This window comes from Phyllostomus hastatus, unplaced genomic scaffold, assembly GCF_019186645.2.
Source record: "Phyllostomus hastatus isolate PE091 unplaced genomic scaffold, TTU_PhHast_1.1 phas_contig_1, whole genome shotgun sequence".
In the NCBI taxonomy this organism is placed as follows: domain Eukaryota; kingdom Metazoa; phylum Chordata; class Mammalia; order Chiroptera; family Phyllostomidae; genus Phyllostomus; species Phyllostomus hastatus.
In genome coordinates, this window is record NW_025333498.1 from 34,511,283 (window position 1) to 34,532,757 (window position 21,475).

General features: G+C 37.5%; 1 pseudogene; it reads right to left on the reverse strand.

Moving 5' to 3' along the window:
- Positions 1-588: 588 nt before the first annotated feature.
- Positions 589-1,228, reverse strand: LOC123824483 (annotated as a pseudogene).
- Between the last annotated feature and the right edge of the window lie 20,247 nt (positions 1,229-21,475).

Consider the following 21,475-nt stretch of genomic DNA (forward strand, 5'->3'; position numbering starts at 1 on the left):
TTGCATTATAAGAAATATGGAGGTAAGTAGTGTTAACATTGGTTCATCTTCTTAAGGATTCAAGATCCCAATGTCTTTCCACTCTTCCACTTTACCACTTCTACTGTCAAATTTTTATCCATAAGCTCATTGCCTCACAGTTGCAACACGACTAGTACAACTCCAAGCAACACAATGCCTTTTAAGATGTGAAGAAAGGGTAGGTGAGTGGCTAGCTTCTGTCTCTATACATTTATAGGGAGGTAAAACATTCCAGAAGGTCCCCTGATAAATATCTCCTTATATTCCATTGACTAGTATTGGATCACATGCCCAATTCTAGTATGGGTTTTGGGGGTGGTTTGTTTGTTTGTTTTTTAAAAAAGAGGATCTAGTTTAATGCTTCAGCTGCTATGAGGTTACAGATACCCGTCAGGGTGGGATCCCAGGACCCTGAGATGCTGAGCTGTGAGTGGGTCTCCACTCTCATATGTATAAACGTCCACAAAGGGAACTGGTCATACAGTGTCCTGCTGGGACCTGCCATCCTGGCCATACTGTGGCCGTATCATATGTGTTCCTCCACCCCGATCCCCCACCCCCGCCCAGTCACCCACCAGAGTCCAGGGCTGGGCCATCCCACCCGCTGCCATACCAGGAGTGGTTCAGGAGCAAGTTATGATGGTGTTCTTGGTGGAAGAGCTGCTCACAGAACTTCAAGCCATCCAGGTGCGCTACTTTCAGGCCATTGGCTTATACTTCTGGTACATGGGCCACATGTGGCTGTCAAGAGGCTGGGGTGGTGGGGGGGGGGCGGCAGCATGGAGAGAAAAGGGGACCTTGTAATTTTGAGTACTCCTCCTCTGCTTGCACTCTTTGTAGCAGACGGTTAGGAAGTACAGTCGGCTGTGTAGTCCACGGGGTGTGTAGCGGTACAGCAGTAAGCCCTCCTAAATGAGGGCGTGGGTGTCCGAGGTGCCAGTTGGATGCTGACCCTGTGGGTATGGTCCAGGAGCTGCTCCCCCAGGCCTGCATGGTGCTCAGCTTGGCCTCCGTGTTCGGGGACTCCAGCAGCTGCCACTGCTTGAAGCTGCCCAACTGCGTCTTGGTCCGGGCGCTTGAAAAAGTCATCCTGGTGGATCACCTGGCAGTTGCACAGCCTGGTTTTGCTGCGTGAGTCATGCTTCTGATAACCACCATGCAGGTCATGTCCACATGGAGGCGTGGCGGGGATTTCAAAAAGTAGCATGTGACTATGTCACTATTTATCAGCTCTGGGAATCTCAATAACTGCTCAAACGTACCACTGTAAAGCGCATTACTTAAAACAACACAAAATGATTATGTGCATTTAGTCTCATCACTTGTGAAGATATTTGTTTTCCAGTTTTATTATTAAAGAGTATTTTTCTCAGAGTGGTTTAGAGGAAGTTCCACATTGCAGATAAAATGGTATCAAAAAGTAAAACTGACAAATTAAACTATATCCTAACCTCGATCTTTAGCTTAAAACCTTTGTTTCACAGCAAAAATAATTCTCTTAATACATTTAACCAACAAATGCCTCCTCCGTGGTAAAGTTGAATCTTGTAATACACTTCAGTAATAATACATTACTAAATAATATACTTCCATAAGGCCATGTCCACTGTCTGTCAGGTGTGGACCTGGCGAACAAGGAGGTAATGAGACCATTGAAACTACATGTTATTTTACTGTTGAACTCTGGCATCCATCTACTTCTGCCATGTTCAGAATGAATAAGGTGACCTGGATGACCTGGAGTGACATGCACCTAATATAGCCCTTCTTTTAGAATAAGAGGTCGTTTCAACACTTCTGTACTTCAGAAAACAACCTGTATGCATCTTCCAAGTTTTATATAAACTTTCCACTTGTAGATTCAAAATCAAAAAAAAGATCTAGGTAAGATTTCAGATTTGATTAGTTATATAGTTGAGGACAAATACATTTTACTTGCTTGCAATTTGGGAGCAAAGCTGTAACTAAAATTCAATTCTTGTACCTAGATCATAGATTATTGATTTGTTTACTTGCTTTTTACAACAACATCAAAATTCAGTTCATAAAGGGCTATTTGATGGGATCCAATAGGAATCAAAAATAAGCTTAAAAATTAACCAAGTCTATATACTGAAAATTATAAAACATGAGATAAATTAAATAAATAATGAAAGTGTAATCATGTTCATTCATTGAAAGTATTAACAGTAAATTAATTAAATACTATTTTTATTCAATGCATACTAACTAATATCCTTGTAGGATTTTTAAATTGAAATTCAAAATATGATTCTAAAATTTGTATAGAAAAGTAGAAGCCCTGGCTGGCATAGCTCAGTGGATCGAGCGTGGGCTGTGAACCAAAGTGTTGCAGGTTCTATTCCCAGTCAGGGCACATGCCTGGGTTGCAGGCCACGGCCCCCAGCAACCGCACATTGATGTTTTGCTCTATCTCTCTTTCTCCCTCCCTTCCCTCTCTAAAAAATAAATAGATAAAATCTTTAAAAAAAAAGAAAAAAAAGTAGAGGTCAATCACAACCAAGGCATATTTGAAGAAGAACAAAGCTAGATGATTTTTCTACCAGCTGTTATATTATATAGTAGTTAAGACTATGTGACTGGTATAGATAGACAACTAACCAACAGAAGATTACAGAATTCATTATTTTAAATATGTGTATATATACATACCCACATGTGTGGGCACACATATGTGTACATATACATACACATATATGAGTATGTATATGTATGCACATGTGTATTTACACATGTATGCACATATATTTATGTATAATATATGGCATTAATATATTTATCTGATTTATCACAATACAGTATACTGGAAGAAGGATAGTCTTCTTAATAAATAGTACTAAGTCAACTGTAATCCACTGGAAAAAAGTAAATCTTGACTCTTATATAAAAATTGACCTCAGTGGGATACAGACCTAAATATAAAAGGTGACACTCTAAAGCTCGTAGTGGCAAACAGAGCACAATAACTTTATATACAAATAGGCAAATATTTCTGAAACAAGGCATGATGAATAATAGCTATAAAATTAAAATGATAAATTGGATTATATAAAATTAAGAATGTATATTCATTCAGAGCACTGAGAATTAAAGGTCAATCCACAAAAGAAAAAAAAGGAAAAAAATGATATTTATAATTCATACATCTAACAAAATATTTATATCCAAACCATTTAAAATAATTCCTATAAATCAATAAGAAAGGGTCATAAAATACAATAGAAAAAAGAAAGAAAGGTTTTTACAGGCATTCCATATAAGGAAATATCCAAATAACCTTATTGTATGCTTACTGCACACAGGAAGTGCTTATCTAAACTTCTGGCCAAGATGGAGGTATAGGTAGAAACGCTTCACTTCCTCACACAACAAAAAGAAGGATAACAACCAATTTAAAAACAATAAACAACCAGAACTGCCAGAATATCAAACTGCATGGAACTCTGACAACCAAGGAGTTAAACATTCATCTAGACCAGTAGTAGGGGTGGAGAGGGGCAGCCTGGCAGAGAGGACCTGTGGCAAGGCAGCAGACCATGAAGGCAAGGCGGGGCTGGCAGATCAGGAAACTACAGTCAATACCTCTGTAAAATACTGAGGGGATTGTGAAGGTGGGAGAAACTCACAGTCTCATAGAAGAATTGGTTGGAAAGTGGGGCTAGAGGGGAGCCAGCCAGCAGCATTATTCCCTCACTAACACCTCTCCCACAGAGAGTGCCGTTATGCAGCAAAGAGGGTTGTCCCGCCCTGGCAAATACCTAAGGCTCCACCCCTTACAACATAACAGGTATGCCAAGATAAAGAAATGTGGCCCAAATGAAAGAACAGATCAAAACTCCAAAAAAGAGCTAAGTGACGAAGAGATAGACAAACTATCTGGTGCAGAATTTAAAACACTGATAGTCAAGATGCTCACAGAATTGATTAAGCTCAGTCACAAAATGAAGGAAGACATGAAGGATATGCAAAGTGAAATAAAGGAAAATATACAGGGAACGAACAGTGAAGGAACAGAAACCTGGACTCAAATCAACAATTTAAAACAAAAGTAAGAAATACATATCCAACCAGGACAGAATGAAGAAACAAGAATTAAAAAAAAAATGAAGAGAGGCTTAGGAACCCCTGGGACAATTTTAAGTGCTTCAACTTAAAGTGCACAACTTTAAGTGATCTGTAGGGGTGCCAGGAGAAGAGGAAGAGCAAGAAATTGAAAACTTATTTGAACAAATAAGGAAGGAGAACTTCCTCAATCTGGCAAAGGAAACAGACTTCCAGGAAGTCCAGGAAGCTCAGAGAGTCCCAAAAAAGTTGGACCCAAGGAAGCACACACCAAGTCACATAATAATTATATTACCCAAGATTAAAGATGAAGAGAGAATCTTAAAATCAGCAAGAGAAAAGGAGACAGTTATCTACAAAACAGGTCCCATCAGACTATCAGCTGATTTCTCAAGAGAAAGCTTGCAGGCAAGAAGGGGCTGGAAAGCAGTATTCCAAGTCATGAAAGGCAAGGATGTACATCCAAGATTGCTCTATCCAGCAAAGCTTTCATTTAGAACGGAAGGGGAGATAAAGTGCGTCCCAGAAAAGGTCAAGTTAATGGAGTTTATCATTATCAACCCCTTATTATATGAAATGTTAAAGGAACTTATCTAAGGAATAGAAAAAGATAAAAAACTATGAACAATAAAATAACAACAAACTTATAATTATCAATGATCAAACCTAAAAAACAAAAACAAAACTAAACAAACAACTAGAACAGGAAGAGAATCACAGAAATGGAGATCACATGGAGGGTTATCAGTGGGGAGTGGCAGGGGGAGGATGGGAGAGGAAAGGTATAGGAATAAGAAGCATTATTGGTAGGCATAAAATAGATGGGGGGAGGTTAAGAATAGTATAGGAAATAGAGAAGCCAAAGAACTTAATATGTACAACCCATGGACATGAACTAAGGGGGGGAAATGCTGGAGGATGGGGGCTGCATGGTGGAGGAGGGATAAAGGAGAGAAAAAGGTTGGGAACATTGTAGTAGCATAATCAATAAAATATATCTAAAAATAAAAAAATAAAATAATCTTTATATTTTAGAATAATTTTAGATTTACAGAGAAGTTGCAAAGATAGCACAGTTTCCCCTATTGCTAACATTTTTCATGACTAATAAATCAATATTGATACATCCTTTAAAAAAAGAAGTGCTCATTTAATTACTCAGTAGGAAAAACAAAGTAAAACCACAATATGGTACTATTATAAACCTACCAGCTGGATGAAAAAACAGAAAGTAGTGTTAGGCTTTGGAAAAACTAGAACTCTTATAGACTATTGGTACAAGTGGAAATTGGTAAAGCATTTTATAAGACTTTTTGACAGTGTCTGTTAAAGTTGAAAATGTGCATATACTATTATCCAGCAACTCCATTCCACTCCAATTCCAACTGAAATACATGTTAAATGTTCATAGCAGCACTATTTGTAATCACTACCCCCAGCCTCTAAAGGAACTACCAAATGCCCATCAACAATAGAACAAATAAATTTCAGCATAATCACACAATAAAATAATATAAAATGAAAATGAATGATGTCCAACTATGAGCAAAGCTATGGGTAAATATCAAAAACCTATTGTTGAGTGAAAGAATACAGAAACAATACATTCTAATTCTGTTTACGCAAACCTTCTAGACAGAAAAAACCAATCTACTCTGTTAGAAATCTGAGCATGTTTACTCATGGCCAAGTTAATAATGGGAAAGGAACAAGATTTAAGAAAGTTCAAGAGAAATAAATGAGTTCCCAATTACCCTAATTATGCTCTTTTTGAAAAAAGTAAGCTTTAGAATTTATATCAGATAACTAAAATCAGATTTAGAATTTAAATCAGATAACTATAATTAGCTAATGTCACATATGTCTCAATATTACTATTTTGAAACTCTTATTGCATGACTTCAGGTCATAGCTGGGACCCCATGAGTTTCTAATATAAATTTTTTGAACAGGAAAAGAGCTACTTAATATGTGTTCCTTTAACAGCAAAAAGTTGTATATTTGAGGGGAGGGGTATGGGGGCTAAATGCTGTGCTTTATTTGCATATATCTTAAAAAAATTCTTATGTGGAAAGCAGAATAGGTAGAAGTTTATTTAGCCTTCACTATCTATCAACATTTAGGTTGGAGCATCCTATATCATATTTACTTTGCAAGAATTTCATTAAAGTGTGTCTTGCGAAGCCATATTTCATCACACTCAATTATGGCTGCATCAGGGAATGGCTAAAAAAATTAACCTAAAATATTGATTCCCTATAAAAAAATAAATTTGCAATTAAAAAAAAACTATGCAAGATGTGTCTATGGGAGTTCCTAGAAACAGCTTTGACTCGCCATTTTAATCCATCACTTTAATTGCACCTTCCCAAATAGCTCAAGCTATAGCTTAGAATAATTTATATATAAAGTGCATGTACATGGAGATGTGTACCTCATTTGGGTGATTTTTCCATGCATGCATGTGAGTATGTGTGTTTGTGTGTGTTACCAGTAAAGGACTACAAAACCCAATCCCAATATACATGAAATATGTTAAAATTGTCCTAAGTCTTCATTTTAAAGATTTATTACTATAAAATTAAAATCTTCCAAGAATAACTCCACATAAATACAAAAAAATGTTAAAAAATAGAGGCTCTGTGTATTTTCTAGTACCATTTTATACCAAAAATCATTATTAAAATTACAACATGCACACAAAAACATAATAGAATGTTTTATAGTTTACTCGAAACAAAAGAGGTGAAAGACTTTTTAAATGTTCAGTATAATGTGAATATTCTGTGGAGAATAAATTCAGGAAGCACCCCTTTTTTCATGTGACTAAACTGTGTGGCACAATAGGAATGCCAATTAAAGTTTCAAATCACATTGCTGGAACCCACTGCCAGGGGCATCCATCTTCCTCTAAAGTAACATCTGTGAAGCTGGTGGCATGGGACCAGATATTTGAATGCTCTGGGATAGAATATCATAAACTTTATGTTTTCCCCCCTAAAGTCTCCTTGAACTTTCCTCAACCTACTCCTGCCTATCTATTTATTTTTTGAAAACTTCTCATGGTTTTGTATTACCTTCAAATTAAAGGCAGATCAATTCCCTTTTAGTCACATTAGCTTTTTCAGAGGGACTTCAGACAAATGCAGAAGCAGATACCTCCTCCCCATCTATTACATATTTGAGAAGTATCTTTCAGTCAATGTCGCTTAGGCCCCCAGAAATAAAAGGCATTTTGTCACCTGAACACAGAATCTAGTGAGTCAGAGAGGACTATAGATAAATACAGTTTATTTTCATATGACAGAAATTCAAACATTTGATAACATCTGTGATGGTTAATTTTATGTGTCAACCTGACTGGACTAAGTGATGTCCAGATGGCTGGAAAAAACATTATTTCTGGGTGTGTCTATGAGGATATTTTCCAGAAAAGATTAGAAATTAGCATTTGAATCAATAGACATAATAAAGAAGATCCCTCTCCACCAGTGTGGGCAGGCATTCTATCTACTGAGGACCCAAATAGAACAAATAGGCAGAGGAAGCATTAATTCCTCTCTCTCTCCTTGAGCTGGGAAGTCCATTCTCTCCTCAGATATTAGAGCTCCTGGTTCTCAAGCTTTTGAACTCTGGGAATGACACCAGTGCCTCTCCTCTCCCACCTAGTTCCCCACCCTGCTTTGCATCCCAGGTCCCTGGTTCTCAGGCCTTACTCAACTAAATTGCACCACAGGCTTTTCAGGTTTTGCAGCTTGCAGAGAGCAGATTTGGGATTTCTCAGCCTCCATAACCTTCTGATGCAATTTCTGTAATATAATAACTAAGCCATAATTTCTATCTCAATTTATCTTCCTTGTTTTCCTTTTTCCAAGCTAAACATTCTCAGCTTCTTTAAGCCATTACTGATTGATTGAATGGCTGTTGTAATCACCCTAATAGTACCAGCACCAAATGTAAAGACAGAAAACAAAGGCCTAGGCTCCCTGCCAGAATCATCAGAGATTCAGTGGAATAAAAACAGTGAAAAGGGTCCCAGCAGGGGTTGACCTGACCTAGTTAATTACAACCAACAGATAATCCTTCCCAGGAATTTGAGGAGTATCTATCTCCATTCCTTCCTATGTAAACATGGAATCCCAGAGTTTAGACACAGAATTTTAAATGCCCTGTTCGATAGCAGCACAGCATGTTTTTAGAGTGCTTTCTGTTTTTCAAAATGCATCCTAACCCTGCCCTTTATAAGACTAAGAAGTCCACAGAATACGAGTTATTATTATGATTAACAGTATATAGATAAGAAAGATTGGGTTCATGGAGATAAAGGAACAACACATTCATACAGCTGGTGGGTAGTAGAAACAAGCCTTCCAACCAGGATTCCTGCTCATGCTCAGTCCTGACTACACTTTGCTGTGTCTTTGTCACGGAAGTGTAAGAATACGAAGGTTGCTTGGGACAGGCTTTGAAGGACGCCTAGAAGGCCCGAAGCTGCAACACCACCTTCGTGAGCCTCCAACTCCAAAACAGGGATTTATATTTGTGGGGATTTAAAAGCACCTAACTTTTTAAAAATAAATTATTAGATTACAACAAGAAACTTTAAACTCACACCAGAATATCTTTTAGCAGGGAGACAATTAACAGGAGATATTAAAGGACACCAAAAACAAATTTCCCCACTATTTTACTTTGTATCCTGGTACTAGTTTTTGATGAGTCTTAGTTCTGTTTTTTTGTTTGTTTGTTTGTTCTTGTTTGCTTGTTTTATTTTGTTTTGCATTTGACTGTTCACAATCAGTTTCATTTCTTCAACTCTCACATGATATCCTAGATTTTTTAAAGATCTATTTTAGTTTTGCCTTGTGATAGTAATAACAATGAAACTACATTTATCTTCAAAATCATTTTCCCCAAATTATGGACTTCCTCAATAAATAAAAAAGAAAGTGAATTTTGTTGACACAGTTAAAGGAAAAAGAGAGATTAGCAGTATTTTCAGGATTTCAAATCTTTCTAGAGCACCATCAAAGGAGGGATTTTATAGATATCCCATGGATTTGTATTAAAAATGTACACATTTTTAGGTATTTTTCTTTTTGTCTCTATGAGGTTTGAGTACTTTTTAAGTAAACCTATATGTAAATAATTGATGACCAAGCTCTAAGTGGTGAGAAGGTTTTTTTAAATTATATTTTATTAATTATGCTCCTACAGTTGTCTTGATTTTTCTACCTTTGCCCCCAGCACCCCCCACTCCCTCAGGCAATCTCCCCAACAATGTTCATGTCTATGGGTCATGTGTGTACTTTCTTTGGCTACTCCATTTCCTATACTATTCTTCACATCTGCATGGCTATTCTGTAACTGCATATTTACACTTCTTAATCCCCTCACCTCACAACCCCTTCCCATCTGGTAACCATTAAAACTCTCTCTGCATCCATTATTCTGTCTCTGTTCTTCCTGTTTGTTTAGTTTGTTTTTTAGATTCAATTGTTGATAGATTTGTATTTTTTTGACATTTTATTGTTCATAGTTTTGATCTTTCTTAAGTAACTCATTCCCATTAACATTTCATATAATAATGGTTTGGTGATGATGAACTCCTTTAGTTTTTTCTTGTCTGGGAAGCTCTTTATCTGCCCTTCTATTCTAAATGATACCTTTGCTAAGTAGAGCAATCTTGGCTATAGGTCCCTGTTTTTCATGACTTTGAATATTTCTTGCTAGCCCCTTCTAGCCTGTAGTTTCTTTTGAAAAATCAACTGACAGTCTTATGGGAATGCCCCTGTAGGTAACTAACTTCTTTTCTCTTGCTGCTTTTAAGATTCTCTCTTTATCTTTAACCTCTGGCATGTTAATTATAATGAGCCTTGGAGTAGACTAATTTGCAGCCATCTTGTTTGGGACTCTCTCATGCTTCCTGGATTTGCATGTCTATTCCCTTCACCAAATTAGGGAAGCTTTCTTTCATTATTTTTTAAAATAAATTTCCAATTTCTTCTTTCTCTTCTTCTTCTGGAAGTACTATGTTGTAAATGTGGGACCTCTTGAAGTTGTCCCAAAGGTTGCTTATACTATCCTCATTTTTTGGATTCTTTTTTCTCCTTGTTGTTCCTATTGGTTGTTGTTTTCTTCCTTATGTTCCAAATCATTGATTTGATTGTCAGCTTCATCCACAGTTGTTTCCCTGTAAATTGTTCTTTATTTTCATTAGTGTACCCTTTGTTTCTGAGTGGATCTTCTTTATTATGCTGAGGTCCTCATTAAGATCCTTGAGCATCCTTATAACCTGTGTTTTGAACTCTGCATCCGTTAGACTGCTTATCTCCATTTTGTTTAGCTTGTTTTCTGGAGTTTTGCTCTGTTCTTTCATTTGGGCCATGTTTCTTTGTTTCCTCATTGTGGCAGCCTCTCTGTGTTTGTTTCTATGTATTAGGTAGAGCTGCTTTGACTCTGTCTTGGTAGTGTGGCCTAATGTAGTAGGTGTCCTATAGGGTCCAGTGGCACAGCCTCTCCTATCACCCAAGCTGGGTATTAGAGGTATACCTTTTGTGGGCTGAGTACATCTTCCTCTTATACTTGAGCCTTTGTTGGTTTTGGCAGATCAATGGTAGGGATTTACCCAGGACAGTCAGCTGCAAGGATTGGCTATTGACCACTTACCACCAAGTGTGGGATGCCCCATCCCACGGAGCTCTCCTGGCCCCCGCAGATGAGAAATAAGTCATCCTGGACATAATCTGTTATTCTGGTAGGAAAAGGGGTGGTGGTTCCCTCTGGTGGAGAATGCCCCAAGCCTTTCTCCAAAGGCTCACCAAAGCCTCAAATGCATGCAAAGCTCAACAGTCAATATGTAAAGACCATAGTTACAGAAAACAGATATTACCTATAGATAACAATTGATGAAACACAGAGATCTGCTTCAGGTCAGGGTCTGTTAGAGATGCTGATGCCAGAGGGTCATTAAGGCATGGTTCATGAGATTAGGAAATCATTCCTCTACATTTTGAATTTAAACATCTGGTTTATATCAACAGGGCTACACAAAGCAAAGCAAGCCTCTAGGGGTATATTACATTCTTTAGGCCAGATCTCCCATGGGTACTAGTACTTGGTACTAGTGCTAATATTGCCTGCCTCTAGCATCCCTGAAATTCTAGTCAAGACTCACAGGCCTCTTTCAAGTCCTTGTTCATGCAGTGCTACAGTCTCCAATACCACACAAAGTGGTCCCCAACAACCAACATTTGCCCTCCATGGAGGATCAGCTGTGCAGGGTCAGGGTGGTGGTTCTCTGACATGGTCTATAGCTGTCCACTTGGTGCTCTGGCCCTGAGGTTTCCTAGGTGGTATAGGCCAAGATCAGCCCCCACCTGTGTTTTCCCTGGGGCCATCATGCCTGAGTTATAAAGCAATCTGAGATGACTGATACTTGTGATGGGTTTTGAGATTCCCAGGCAAAGCTAAGCTGTGAATCTAGGTTGGCTGCAGCTAGCACCCTGCTGGGGGGCTCACTGAGGTGAGCTGTTGATTGTTTGAAAGGATTTAGGAAGTTGTTAAGCATGAGACAAGACCAGTCATTCATATGGAAAAGCAACTTGCATGGACTGGTAAGTTAGGTGGGGCAGAGTATCTGGGGATTTCCAAGGTAGGTCAAACAGTGTTAGCCAGATTGATGGGGTCTCAGACATAGCACCAGTTTGCTGGCTCTGTGAGGGGAGGGTTTAGAACACAGGTGGCAAAAACAAGGACTGCAGGCCAAGTCCAGCCCTTCACCTTGTTTTATCCCCCCTGGCACCTTGTATCTACCTGGCGGCAGCACCAAGCTCTTGCTTAACTGTTAAGGTGTAGTTACATTTATACAGTCCTAAAATCACACTCAGCCCTTCGAAGACAACCATGAAGCTGATATGTCCCCCAGTGGAAACGAGTTTGATGACCCTAATTTAGAAAAGGGACAATGGCCTCTGCTTGCCTTAGTGCCAGATACTTCAGTTTCTCCCTGAATACTATTGGCTGCCACCCTGGTGGCAAGACTCACTTACTATGGGTACTGAAACCCATAGCAAGTGAGTCTGAGTAGGTGAGTCCATGTATGGGCTCTTTAAGAGGAACTGCTTGGGGCTCTAGCAATTTCTTCCACCAACTCCATCCCCACTGGTTTTTGCAGCCAGAAGTTATGGGGACTTCCTGGCACTGGAACCCTGGACTGGGGGGTGTCATGTAGGGCTGGGACTCCATTCTCTCAATATATCCCTCCTGCATTTTTATCCACCACACATAGGCAAGAGACCAGCCCGTTCCACATCTGCACCCCTCCTACCAGTCTAGATGAATGTGATTTCTTTAATTCCATAGTTGTCAGACTTCCATTCGACTCAATTTTGGATGGTTCTAAGTGGTGGTTGTTTTATATTTTAGTAATAATTTTGATGTGGTTGTGCAAGGAGGCGAGCCATGTCTGCCTATGCTGCCATCTTGACTAGAAGTTCCAGAATGGTTTTGATTTGATGCTTAAATAAGTCTTTTGGTTGATGGTTGCTATACAATCTGTTCAATTCTTACTCAAAGTAAGCCAGTTACCAGAGTTTCTAGAAAGCCCTTAGATTAGCTTAACAGTCAGTCCTTACAAAAGACTTGGTCTTTAAAAATTCAGCCTGTTATTGAAATAGTAAACACTTGTGCTTCTTTCTTTTCTTTTTCCTCTATGAAATGTTCCAATAGAGTAGAAAGTTTTAAAATTTGTAAAATTTTTATGTATAAACTTTAAAAGTAGTTAAATATAGGCACTCAATTTGTATTCTGTAAGTGATAATATTGAAATAATTTTGGGGGCATGTCTTTTCTCTGCAAAACACCATGTTCAATATGCTTTTTTTTTTCAGGAAAAAATTCAAATAATTTAGGAGTAATGCCTGAGAAAGCATAGTACTGAAAAATGTATAAATCAGTATCCTAGAACAATTTAGAAGTTGTTTATTCTATAGATGCTCAAATTTCTACTAAAAATGCCATAGTAGTAGCAGAAAGTCTGCTTCACTTACTGTCTGAAAGAATACTAAAATGGAATGGAATCCCTGCAGAATGGAAGTAGAACTTGCTAATATGCACTTTTATTTCCCATAAGTGACAACATTGCTAGCAATTAGGAAGAACAAACAGCCAACAGAAGAAAAAAAAAAGACAAAGCAGAATGTTTGTTATTTTGAGTGTTTCATCAGGGAATGCTTTTATGTCAGGGGAATAAACACTGTCACCCAGGCAGGGAAGCTTCATATCTTCCAAAATGTGCCAGTGACATTGAATAAAGTTATTAAAATACTTCTTATCCCTTAGTCTTCACTGCAACAGATGAAGTGACAAAGGTATGTTTCAGAGCATACCAGGTGAGATATAGGCAAACCGATGTTATTGGGAGTCAATGATTTTATTAGGATTCAAGATCTATCTCAAAAGGAACAGTCTCTTTGTGAAGAACATGAAAATATTACCCTTCTATTATGTGTCTTTGGGAGGAGGCTTTCCTTTTCCTTTGGTTTAGTAACAGAGAAGTTTGAAGCTATTTATTTTTTAGGTCCTTTTCTAGGGTATTAAGAATAATTTTACTATTCACAATCCTATTTATTCTGTATAGCATTACTTTTCTAGTGTTCCATGGGATAACATTCAAAATTTAATAAATCACTAGTGAGCCATTAAAAGGTTTCTAATGGTCATTGTAATGATCCCTAAATTTAATCATTATATAATCTAGGTCTTCAGTGGAGAGCAAAGTCCAATATTGTAAAGCCTCACTTAAAACCTTTAATCTGAGATATGTGCAATACAGATTATTTCCTATTCGTACAGGTTTAACAAAAGTCATTGTTTATGAACTTCAAAATTAAATGTCATGACTGGCTGCCTTGGTTGCCTGGGAACTGACATTTCCCATTGAGTGAGCTTTAGAGACCTGAGATATTCAGTGTGCAATTAAGTTCCACCTCATTTTCTGGCTCCTACTCACTGCTTTCCATATGGTGGTAGGTCCTGACACAGGTGAGAAAGTAACCAGCCCAACTGATACTCAACAGACGAAGGATTTTCTCTGACTCTCTCCCAATCAATTTTTTTAAACTTTAAGATTTTATTTATTTTTGGAGAGAGGGGAAGGGAGAGAATGAGAGGGAGAGAAACATCAGTGCGTGGTTGCCTCTCACGCACCCCCCACCTGGAACCCAGCCTGCAACCCAGGCATGTGCCCTGACTGGGAATTGAACTAGATGATTTGGTTCACAGGACAGCACTCAATCCACTGAGCCACACCAGCCAGGGCTCCCCCAATCTACTCTTAAGTCTCAAATATTTATTACTGATGAAACACTTACCACTGCCCTTTCAATGATATGAGAACAAAAAGAGTACTCAGTATTCTAAAGTTTTTCTATCCAGAAAACTACCCACTGGCCCTTTGCCCTATATGTGTGTAAAATGAAGAACCTCAGCTTGAAATTGTGGCCACTTTCAGCTCTGATAGCCAAGCCATGGATCACACCAAACAAAGAAGGCTAAAAGAGGGAGTGAAAGTGTAATGACTGTAAATTTGGATTGAAGGTGTTAGTGTAGGTTAATAAAAGAGCAATGGGTGGATGAAAGACAGAAGGTCCAGGACAGGGGTGGGAAGCACAAGGAGCAAATACTCTGACCCCAGCCTGCTGAAATGCCTCACAACAATCATTTGCTTTTTGGAAAGTTGACAAGTAACACATACCAAAGACTACAGATGGAATTGTAGCTTTAATTTATGTATGTTTTCAAAGTACATTGTGTTTAAAGTACTACAAGGAACTGAAACCTGCTGGGAGAACTGCAAGGCTACAAAGCCATTAGCATCTACCATTGAAAGCTGTTAAAAGGCTGTGCATCAGTCACAGCTGAGAGAGTTGCTGATACACTGTGGAGGGGCCAAAGCCAGCCAACACCCCTGGGAGCCAAGGAGACTGCAGGGCTGCAGAGCATACAGCCACTGCCTCTGAGTCTCTCTATTTCCAAAGACAGTTTGTTCTAGACTTCATTCCCAGGTCCAATTACTCCCAAGGCCATTGGTAGCAATTAACACTTAGTAGGCACACAAAAATACCCTTCATTACACATAGATCAGTTAAACTAATAAATTGCACACACCCCAGTGAAGTTAAAAAGTGAGCAGCAAGAGCCAGCAATTGGATCTTGAGAGGAAACCAATGTGCAATCTTGAGCTCTTCTATGCCTTGCAGGATGGTGGTTCACTAGGAGCCATATGGAATAGAATGATAGAAGTTGGACAATGACAGAGAAAATGAACTACTTCAGACATATATTTTATATTGATGGATAAACTGAAGAAAGGGCATTTGAAATTTTAATGAGCTCTCAATTAACAGCTTGTGGTGATATTCCTTACCACTGACATTTGAGAAAATGTATAATGAGGGATGCTTGAAATGAATGAAAAGAAGGAGCTAAGGATTACAGATAAAGGAGTATTACCCTGTTTGTTTTTTATCTAGATTCAGACTAAATAGTAGGATGATATAGAAAAGACTGAAAATCCAAAGTGCGGGCACCCATTTTCGCTTTTGCCACCTTCACTTTACCTTGCTTCATTTAGGCTAGTGCAGGCTCTTGGGAAGACTGAACGGATACCTCAAGTACTTCTAATTTAGCACTTGATCAGTGTCTAGTTTCCCCTTTCTTAATTATAACATTGCAAATTGTTTAATATTACTTGTTCGGGGCTTCATCAATTAAAAAAAATAGGTCTATGGCCATGATATATTTCATTATCATTAGAATAGAGGGAAGCATGGCTTTCAGAGCCTAGACTTGCACATTAGAATGTGGTCTTCTAGAATATGGCAAAATAATGGGAACATTTTGAAAAGTGTATGACAACAAGGTGAAATAGTTGCATGAGTGAGGGCAGGACTTCATTCATTCTTCTAAAACATGGTATCCATATATATGCCTATAAAGTGTTTTGTTTAATTACACAACTGAAAATCTACCTTGAAAACTCTGTTACATAAAATAGGCCTCCATATTTTTCATCTGCGTGTTTAGGTCCTCCTAGGTGGAAAAGTAATGGAGGTTTTGGAAATGATAAGTGTGTTCTACCTCAGTGGAAATATCAATTCTAAATGGAAAAGGGAATGAATATGTCTATATCTCTGGATTTCTGGAGGAGTGTCCCAGGTTAGCCAGAACTCACCATGATATAGGATAGATTTAAGAAACTTAAGGAATTTGGGGGGGGATACAGAAACTACAGGAAGAAGTGATGTTCCAATACAACAATGCTTATCATTCAGGGCCTTTGCCTAGTCCCTAGGAACTTTCCCCAAGACATTGGATTAGAGCCCTAAAAATTTGGAAAGGTCACTTAGGTGAAAGAGAGCAAGTTATTTAGAACACTATTCATTGCTAGAGAAGAAGGGGCACTTTAAGAGCTTCACAGATTTTGGTAGCCAGAGAGTGGACATGGCAGTAAATTATATCATTTTGAAAAGAAGAAAAATTGAATATTAAATGTAAACTGTCACTGAAAAAATAAAAACTAAAAATTGAAAGGAAGGGTAAAAATGAAAGAAGGAAAGTTGGAAATCTGAGTGGTACCAGAATAGTTGCAAGGGTGGTGGAAATTTTTAATACTTGATTTTGCCCCTGTTGGCCATGGTAATTGAAGGACACAGCCACTCCTTGGAAGAGCATAGAGCCATGAGAGATGAAAAGCTAGTAGCAGAAAGAACTAACTCTAACCAACTGGGATATTAGAGACATTGGGATATCAACAAGGTGGCGGGGGGGGACCAAGAACCAGGTTGTTATTTCACAACAGTGTTCCTGAGTGGATGATGGATAATCAATAGCATGGTGATGGCTGCTCAAGCTTTATTGGCTCTCAGATTAATCTGTCCCTGGGAAATAAATAAGGGTAGCATCTATTTAATATAAAGTGGAATGTTAAAATAGATTCTTTTATCTAGAAGATAAAATTAGGTGCTAGTGATACTTATCCCAGTTTCAGGAATGCTATCATTTTTACTAACTAATTTTTAATATGTATATCTCTATAAGTTAAATTCCTTATCTGCCATAAATCTTGGCTCATGCCATTAACAAAGTGCCTAGAGTGACTCATCTGTTAACCTTGGTGGTAGCCTCAATAGGTCAAGTTCCCACAGCACTGACTTCTTATTTTGTTAGTTTCACCCATACTTTCACAAGAAGTCTGAGGTGGATTTATTTACTTAGCATTTCACTGTGGGGCAGGATGTGACTACCTTTTCAAAATGGTGGAACAGTACATGTTTTGACCTCTGCAGGGCAGGGGGCTGGCTCTGTGTGGACTGACTCCAAAGTATTAACTTCAGTAATTAGACACCAATTACCTGTCACTGCTGATGGTTTCCATAAATGATGGTAGAAAAGATGGCCATCATGATAGCAGTCTTCATGCCAATTAAAAAAGACCATTGCCACATAGCATTGCCTACGAACCTCAAAGACACACATGAATATATTTAGAAATAATCATGTGGTGGGGTGGCAGACCCTTGTCCCTCTTCATGTCCGCAGAAACAAGAGGAACAGGTTTTAACACAAATCATCAGGCCAAAAGCCCAAGACTTTTCTACACTAGGACAATGTCCTACCTATTCTCTTCAACCCAATACCTTATTCTCTAATTACATAAGTAAATTAACAGAGCTTCAACTCCAAAAATGTAATGAGATTTTTCTTTTTATTCTTAGCTGAAAAGCATGTCTGTTATAGTAACTCTCAAGCTTTGATAAGAACTGAGTAGATTGGAGATAGATTGTACTGATTTTTGTTAAGTGTTGAGGGGGGAGTTAGGAAAAAAGATAAATTTATTAAATGTTACAGTTATTCTTTGAAGAACTAATAAATTGGTAGTTTCTTTCAAAAGGCAGGCCATAATTCCTAGGAATGTCATATGCAATACAATAACTGTCATATCAAAATAATATAAACAGTAAACTTCTAATTGAAGTACATTTTTATACTGGTTAATAAGAATTGGAGGTATAGGAATTCCCAATTACTTTTTTGGAGATTTTATGACATTTTTAAGATATTTTATTTTACTCTGAAGTTTCTAAAGAATTCTAAAGAATAAAGACTTTTTATTCTTTATTCTAAAGAATAAAAAATTGCAATTTGTCTATCACCTCAAAAATAATTACAAACAGCTAAACAATATTATTCTTTATTTCTAGTGGCATCAAACGAACTGATTTCAAAAAGACCACTTTAATTATAGTTTTCATTCTTCCCAGCATACACGAGGACTGCATATTCCCATTCTCTTGAAATTAGGTATGGACATTTGCCTTGGTGTTTAAAGAATAAATAACAATGAAGTATTTAACAGCCAGTGCACAATCCTCCATGTCCCTTTCCCCTGTCACAGTAGCCAATAATGATCAAAGACCCCTGTTAACTTGCATTTCTGTGTAGAGAAAAATATTGGAGCAGAGCCCATAGCAGACCAATGATGGATGTGGAACAATAGTGAGGCACAAACCTTGGTTGCATTATAGCATCAGAAATCTGGGTTTATCTGGGTTATCTAATAACTGGATTTCTCTTGATTGATATAATTACTCAACTTCTTTGTATTAGAGCATTTATTACAAAACATAGCTTTAATGTCAAACAAATCAGGCCTGAAATCCTGGTTCTGCCACCCTTTAGCTAGGTGACATTGCTAAGAATCTCAACTTCTCTGAACTTCCAGTTACTCATCTGTAAAAGGGCATATGATAGCCACTTCACAGGGTGGCACAAATTAAAATGGGGACATAGAAAGGACTGGACATAGTTTCTAGCATTTCATACTAAACTGCACAATATATGGTAGCTTTTACTGTAATTACCTTCTAGAGAAGACTAAAGCATAACTATTTCAGGTTACTCATGATGACATCAGGTTCTAACTTGAGGCCAGATTTTTAGTTAATGTTTCCACTAATGTAACCCCATGCACACTGCGACTGTTATAAAGCTACAGATTTAGGCTAAATTATAATAGCAATTTTTTATGAATCCATTTCAGAATCCTGAGCTTAGTAATTTTGATAAATGAGTCCTTCACAAACTTGGCTTTGGTAGTGACTGATAATGGTTTAGAGAGCTGAGTTTAGAGCTGAGTAATTGTGCAACAAAGTATCTATGACAAAGCTCAGAAAAAAAAGGGGCCTTAAAATATTGTTTTAAAAGCAGGTCTTTTCACTCAGAGTACAAGTGTTTCTTGTTTATTTTTCCAGTAAAATCAAATCCAATTTCTAAGAATTTTGCTATTGAAGGGAACAGATTAAGATTAAAAATAGACTGAGGAATAAGGACCACTTTTAGCATGACATGACATTGCTTTTGAAAATTTGTACACTTAGAGACCACTTAATTCTTAAAAATAATCAAATTCACAAAGACAATAAAAATAAAATATGTAAACTTGTTGATGTGACAGATAGATTCATATATAGTAACAATATCACTTAAACAGTTTCCAGTGTCGATAACAATCATCTTATTGATAAATTTATAATAGTATTAGAGAACTACAAGTGGAGTAAATGAACCAAGGTTGTTGGGGGGATGAATGTCTCCTATTGTCCAGTGGAGAAAGCATAAAACAAAGATTGGCTTTCTAGGAGCTATAATCTAATTGAGAAATCAAAATATACATCCTTTCTTCTTTAAGGTTAATGTTCAGATGATAATTATACTAGAATTCAGAAGAGATAAAATGATTTATACCATTTGTTTTCAAAATGTGGTTCAGGAACTCATAGGGGTCACTGAGATGTTTTAAGGGCTCCAGAGGTCAAAACATTTTCATAAGAACATCAAGATATTATTTTCCTTTTTCAGTTTCATCCTGGTTGTAAATAGAATTTCTAGAGCCTATGAGGTGTGATAGTAAATTTAAAGATTGTATGACATGATAAGTTTTGAATTGCTTATACATAAAATAAAACTAATTTGATATATATCTAATCAAATGCATAATTGTTACTGTACTGTATAGCAGTTAGGAATAGATATAGTTTTATTTTACATCTGGTCTCATACATGCACACACACACACACACACACACACATGCACACACAAACACACACACACACCAGTGGATTGTCTGGAAAGCTACTTTGAGGCCCCGGTGAAGACTGTGAAATTCATACCTTGATATTATCCAGGCTGCCACAGGGAAGAAACATACACTCACTGTTGCGGGAAGCCCTTTGTCTTCTAGTTTACACATCTTTTCTAATGACAATTACTTATTATTCATTTCAAAATAAAAATTGTTTCAATGGGATCTTAAACTGAATATGGACATTGAAAATGTGGAAATAAAAATCAACGAGAGTTCTCTCCATGAAAGAAGGCAGGGAGAGGTGGGGCATATGTGGTGGAGGAAACTGAATCCATTCAAATGCTATCTTTCTCTCTATATCTATGTACTCCTTCCTCTCCACAATACCAAAAAAACAGTTCTGGCATCTTAATGTCATTGAATGTAGGCAATGGTAATTCAGTTTTCAGTCTACTCAACTAAAAAGAAATTCTAACAACCCCCATTTGCTTCAGCTTAAACATTCAATTCAGAGCTCTTCTGGCACTATGTTTAAAACAACAAACTTGGGCTGGTCTAAACTTATTTATGTTCCTCCTGTTCTAATACAGCTTCCCAATTCACACATACAATTCAGGTTTTTGCTCTTGTATATGTTCTCCTCTCACAGGTTTAAATTTGTAAGTAGTGAGAAGCCTCTAGAATAGGCTTAGCTGGTGGTAATGAAAGGTGATGGAGGAAGAGCATAAAGAATTGGCTTCTCTCTGAAAGTAAGTATCTCAAGCAAGGCAGCACCATAGTGGAAAGGCAAGGGAGGCTCAGATGCACTGGCAAATGCATTGAAGTCTTGTGCTATTTCATTTGTTAGGCAGAACTTAGGTCACACCCTCATCCATGTACAAAGGAAGCTGGAAAATAGAATTCTGGAGCTTTGAATTAAAATGTATTTCTCCAAATATGAATGTTGGGTGATAACTACAAATATGATGAAGATTCTTAAAGATTTGTTTGATTTCTTCAGTATTATGAGGAATGATGCATATGATGATAAAAGATAAAGATAATGTATGCCTCAGATCAATGGGAATATTATAGAAATCAAGATATTTGTTCTTAAACTATACAGTTTAGGTCTTATTTTTTCCTATTTAAGGATAAGAACACTAAGATTCACAAGGTGTAGGCCATGGTTTTTTTGAATATCACACCAAAAGCACAAGCAACAAAAGCAAAAGTCAGTAAGT